At 38.7% G+C, this 6,281-nt stretch overlaps 1 pseudogene; it reads right to left on the bottom strand.

The window, feature by feature from the left end:
* Nucleotides 1-4,220: 4,220 nt before the first annotated feature.
* On the bottom strand, nt 4,221-5,976 carry LOC104861100 (annotated as a pseudogene).
* Between the last annotated feature and the right edge of the window lie 305 nt (nt 5,977-6,281).

Raw genomic sequence — 6,281 nt, 5'->3', positions numbered from 1 at the left:
AACACCCTTCACAATAGCATCCAAAAAAATGAAAGACTTAGGAATCAATAACAAAGGAAGTAAAATATCTTTACATTGAAAATTACAATACTCTAAAAGGAGATTGAAGAGGATATCAGAAAATGGAAAGATATCCCTTGTTCTTGGTTAAGAAGAACCAACATAGTGAAAATGGCCATATTCCCAAAATTGTAATACAGATTCAATGCAATCCTGATCAAAATGCCTTTACCATACCTCACAGAACTAGAGAAAATATGCCTAAAATTCATTTGGAATCAGAAAAGACTTAGAAAAAACAATTCTAGACAACAAAGGCAAGGCAGGGGACATCCCAATCCCTGACTTGAAATTATACTACAGAGCTACTGTGATAGAAACAACAGTGTACTGGCAAAAGCAAAAACAAAACAAACCAGACCTGAGGATCAATGAAATAGATTAGAGGAAATAGATATAACTCCAAACACACTCAGCCACCTTTTCTTAACAAGGGGGCTAAACACCTTCACTGGGAGGAAGATAACCTCCTTAATTAATGGTGTTGGAAAAACTGGACTTCATTTTGTCAAAGATTAAAACTAAATCCCTATCTTTCACTATGCACTAAACTAAAATCCAAATGGATTAAAGATATAAACATTAAAACAGAAACACTAAACTTGCTGGAAGATAAGTTAGGTAGAACTCTTGAAGATATTGGCATACCAAAAAACTTTATGCACAAATCTTCAGTAGCACAGGAACTAGCACAAAGAATCAACAATTGGGATCTTATCTTTTTAAAAAGTTTTTGCTCTTCCAGAGAAATCACAAACAGAGCTAAGAGATAACCTACAATGTGGGAAAATATTTTTATCAGCTGTTCCTTAGACAAAGGTCTACTATCCAGAATATATAAAGAACTCAAAAAAATCAGATACCCAAAATATAATGACCCAATTCAAAAATGGGCATCTGAAATGAACAGATATTTCTCAGACAAAGATATAAAAACTGTTCATAAACATATGAAAAAATGTTCAACATCACTGGTCATTTGAAAGCTGCAGATGAAAACAACACTGAGATTCCATTGTATCCCAGTAAGAATGGCTGCTATCAAGGAATCAACCAATAACAAATGCTGGCAGGGTTGTGGGGAGATAGGAACCCTTCTTCACTGCAGGTGTGAGTGCAGGCTGGTTCAACTACTGTGGAAATCAGTATGGAGATACCTCAAACAACTATGATTTGAAGTCCCATTTGAGCCAGATATTCCTCTGCTGGGTATCTTTCCAAAAGAATTAAAAGAATCATACCACAGTGATATATGTGCACCTGTGTTTATAGCAGCACACTTTGTAATAGCTAAAACTTGGAAACAGCCCAATTGCTCATCAACTGGAGATTGTATAAAGAAGATGTGGTTTTTAAAAAATAAAATGGAGTACTACTCAGCCATAAAGAACAAGAAACTGGAGATATTTATACCTAAGTGGATGCACATTGAGACCATACTCAAGCGAAATTAATAAGTCACACATGTATAAATACTGAATAGTTTTTCTGGCATGAAAAACTAAAAGTGTAAATAAGGATCAAAATGTGTAATTGATATTGTGTAATATGAAGAAAAGGACTAAAAGAGTAGAGGAAGTGGGAGGGTTAGGGGAAAGGGAAAAGAAAAAATATGTGAAAAGGAAAAACCTGGAAACTATTTGTAAACTGGAAAGGGCAGAGCAGCTGTGAGAGGAATGGGGAAAAATAAGAATCAAAATAAGTCATGTAAAGGTAAAAAGATCTCAGTGATGAATGTAACTGTATTGTATACCTAAAATGGACCCATAAATTTAATAAAGATAAAAGTAAAAATGAAAGGGAAACTCGGGATGGTTTCCAGGAAAGCTCTAAGTGGGGAGTTCCATTTTCTTGTAATGGTAACATCCAGGAGAGTAATATCATCTAACACATTTCATCTACCCAAAAAATGAGCAGTCACAGTGAACATAAGCACAGTACAGCCTCACCAGCCTGGTGCTGTCATGAGTTCCCCAAAGGACGTGCTTCTGTGTGACTCAGTCTTTACCCTTTAAGCCCCAAAGCTTTTAGATGGGGTTGAGTGGCAATTTTGATAATAGAAAATACTTAGTTTATCTTACAGGTTCAGACAGCAATTGCTTTTCCACTTTGTAGTACAGTGACTTTTGGGTATAGGACTAAGCTCATTCCTTCTTTAAATTTCTCACATAGTGTCAGCAAGAGCTACTGGAATTCTGTTTGCTTGTAAGTTGCAAAACTGTTTTTTCTTCATTCTGTCTCGTTTCCATTGTTTAGTCTTGGTGCTAGTGGCTTCTATGGTCATTGCTGCTTTTAATTATTAATACAATATCTTCATCTTCTACCTCTGCAGTTTGCCATATTTTTCTTCCGTGTTCCATTTTTACTTTTCCTGATTCTGTTAACCTTTTCAGTGATTTCCAGCCAAGTACATAGCCTTCTTTGTTTTTATTTGTACCGAATGCCTGGCTTCTCCTCCTTATCTATCCTTTCCTTCCTCTCCTCCATCTCACCCCTTCTCCTTCCTTGTCTTCCTTGTCCTCCTCCCCATCCTCCTCCTTCTCTCCTCTTCCTCTTCCTTTCTCTCACTCACTGTCTCCTCCCTCCCTCCCTTCCTTCCGTACTAGGTAATGAACGCAGGACCCTCATAGAGAGCTTCAGCCACAGCTTCCCCTTTCTGTTTTGAGGCAGGGTCTAACTAAAATGCTAAATTGCCCATAGTGGGCTTAAAGCTGTGATCCTCTTGCCTCAGCTTTCACAGTGCTGGGGTTGCAGGCATGTGCCACTGTGTCCCGCCAGTTGCTTCTTAGCTGGAAACAGGCCTATTGCCCATGGTTTTTAATGTCTACAGATCTGTTGCATGGAGCAGTGGGCACTAACACATGAAGGATGAGTGTCTTTACTCACCAGACAAAATGTTTGCAAATTCTTTCATTCTTTTAGAAATACATCTGCGTTCTATAGTGCAATGGCTAGCATTCTGGACTCTGAAATAGAGCCATTTTACTTAAAGGAAAATTATTTTATTTGTGGTCTAGTAAGAGAGACAAAAAGTTTATTAATGCAAATGTACCTGTCTTTTTTACTAGTGTATAAACTACTTGAAGGTGAGAACCATGCCATATTTCTTCCAGTACCAGGGATCAAACTCAGGACCTTGTGCTTGTGAGGCAGGCATGGTGCCACTGAGCTAAATCCCTGGCTATGCCATATTAAGGCTACTGTCATTTTATATATACATTATATATAAAATATATACACATTACACATATCACTATATAGCACTTGAGCTTATTTTAAGGGTTAAAGTGTGCTTATTGAATGAATGAAAGAATGACTGAATAAGATGCATGGCAAAGAGATACAGAATCACCTATGGTTCACTTGATCACATGGATGACTGGGTCTCCAAACCAGACCAACTACCATTAGCTGATTTAAAAAAGCAATTATTCTTCATTTTTTTTTAACATCTCTGAAACCAACACCTTTTTTTTTTTTTTCAGTTTGTAAAAGATGTATTTGAAAATTTCACTTAGTGCAATACACCTGAAAGGAAATCACATTACAATGAGATTTAAATCAAGGCCTCAGAATTTCATACAAACACCAACACCAAATCCTACAGTATTGGTATTGCGTCTCAAATTTACCCATTAACTTAAAAAAAAAAAGCTTAAACTTTACGTGCCTTACAAGTTACTAAATGAAAGTAGAATTAACAAACATGCCAAATGTTTCACTTTTAATTGCAGACACAGCTCCTATATTGAATTTTACAAAACAGCATGTCTTTTCAACATGCATCCAAACAGTGTTCCATGTAATGTGACATAAGAGCAACATTTAACATAATTCAACTGCTTTAACCCAAATACACTTACTACTTAAGTAATCCTATAATATTACTAACTTGAGAAAAGCTGAAAATTGTTTAACAGTTAAAGTTTACTTCGATGTTACACCCTGGATAACTTGTGTTCAAAAATACTGAACCTTGAGTCTTTAAAACAATCCTCATTTCCACTGATAGCAGTAATTATAAATCACAAGCTCAGACTGTGAAAACTGTTAAACTGAAGATCTGTTTTTTCCTTTAAAAAAAAGTTGACCAAGAGTCAGTGATCAGGATCAAATACATTCCCCATCCAGCACTCATGCTGGACATGCTAGATACCCCTCCCATTCCATTCACCCCCACAGATGCTTGGCTTCCACTACTGTAGTAGCTGCTGTTCACTGCTGCTTGGCTGCCTATGCAATGTTTGATTGAAAAATCACTGGAGTTTACCTATAAAACTTGGTCATATCCGCTCATGCTGCTCTGGCCGCCATAGCCACCTCCGTAGCCACCACTCAGCTGCTGGCTAGCTGGGCCGCTGTAACTGGACTGGTTTGACAAGCCCATGCCTCCCATTATTTGGCTACCATAAGCACCACTGATTGCTCCTGCTGTAGAATTTAAGAAGAGTTCTACGTATCTGTGTTGCATGTTTGCTTTATCTTTTGACAGCTGCAACAGCATCTTTGTGAGTTGCAAATTCAACACCTGCTTCACCAGTTACTCTCCCATCGGGACCAAGCTCCATGTGTACTCTCATGGGGTTAAGTGGTGAAAAAAAATTATAAATGTCATTCTCAGTAGCTCGATAGGGTAATCCCTGCATGTGTACACAATGTCCAGTTGTGCTCTGAAAAGTAGAACCACCATCCCCATATCTATGATTGGACATTCCTGAAAAACAGTAATTGAAATCTCTTCCAAATCTATCTGACCCAAATCCATAGCCATCATTATAGCCATTGTAATCATCAGAGCCTCCATAGCTTCCGCCATAAGCACCACGTCTCATCCTCTCAAAGCCAGCTCCTCTGTCAATGCTGTTATACCCTCTACCAGCCCCAGGCCTGTCTTAGGGACCTGATCGCTGCATGGCCATGAGTTTTCATGGTAGATCATAGTGAGTTCTAACTTCAGCCTGACTGCTGTTAAAGACTTCAATATACCTGTGACCAATTCTTTCCTTGTGTTTCTTTAGAGCCTTTTCAGCTATTTCCTGTGAAGCAAACTGCACAAAGGCCTCCCCTGTACTCCTCCCCTGGAAGTCCACTGGCGATGTTATCCCATTTGGCATGATTTCCAACCCTGAGAAGAACTGAACAATTTTTTCCTTGCTACATTCCTTGTACGTCCTCTAAGATGTACAAGCCATCATTGGCCATGCCAGGACTATTTGGACCAGTATGCTTCAACACCCAATCCGTTTCAACATTGTTTGACTTGATTACTTCAACGTATCTGTGTCCCATAGTTTCTCTGTCTTTTTTTCAGGGCCAATTTGACTTCATCTTCTGATTCAAGTTCAACAAAAGCCTTGCCACTTGGTCTGCCTTCTCTGGTGTAGATGAAACAAATACCTTGAGCCCCATTTTGAATTTTGCAGTCGGAGAAGAACTGCTGAACCTTGTCAGCTGAGCAAGACCAGGGCAAGTCCTGCACCTCCGCCTTCGGTGGCCAACATCATCGTCTCCAGCAGGACCCAGTCATCAATGCGGGCTACACAAGCAGGTCCAGCATGGCTGAGAGAAATGCCAACACTTCTTACGTATGCTTCTTATAATCAAAGTACTAAGGAAGCCGTTGTGTCATAATTTAATTGAAAGCATTTTCCTTCTTAGTTACACATAAAATGTACTTCAGATATCTGATGACATCTTAGATTTGATGAGATATGGTAAATTGGAATTTCTAGCGGGACAGACCTGTAAGAGTATTGCTTAAAGCATCTCAAGTGAGCCTGATGTGCATACTAATAGTTTGGAGATTCTGTATTAGGGGTCTTTGATGAGGACAAAATTAACAAGAGACAATTTTAAGTTTGATTCCTGGGTTAATGCTTGTAAATTGCTTATGGTGAGTAGCTTTATTGCCAGTTTTCAGAACCCTTAGGACATGACTACTCAGAAGCATCTTCCAGGTGTAGCTGGCTTTTAGTTTTGAGTCTGTTGCAGGGTCCTACTTCTTCAATTTATTCGGGCTGAGAAGTTTCTTCCTACTTGGCCTAGCTGCCAGTTCTTTGGCACTGGCCTATAGGGTTTTTTTTTTTTTTAAGACCCTTAGGCAATCTCAGTCTTGGTATACCAGGAAGAACAACTAACTAGCACAAACATGTCACCTTGGCTAAAATAGTACAATCAGCAATAGCAATAGCATCAAATACAGCTTAGAAAATGACAACCTG

This window comes from Fukomys damarensis, unplaced genomic scaffold (genome assembly GCF_012274545.1).
Source record: "Fukomys damarensis isolate Sample0158 unplaced genomic scaffold, DMR_v1.0_HiC HiC_scaffold_5, whole genome shotgun sequence".
In the NCBI taxonomy this organism is placed as follows: domain Eukaryota; kingdom Metazoa; phylum Chordata; class Mammalia; order Rodentia; family Bathyergidae; genus Fukomys; species Fukomys damarensis.
The sequence above is the reverse complement of the archived record's forward strand: the minus strand, read 5'-3'. Positions and strand labels throughout refer to the sequence as shown.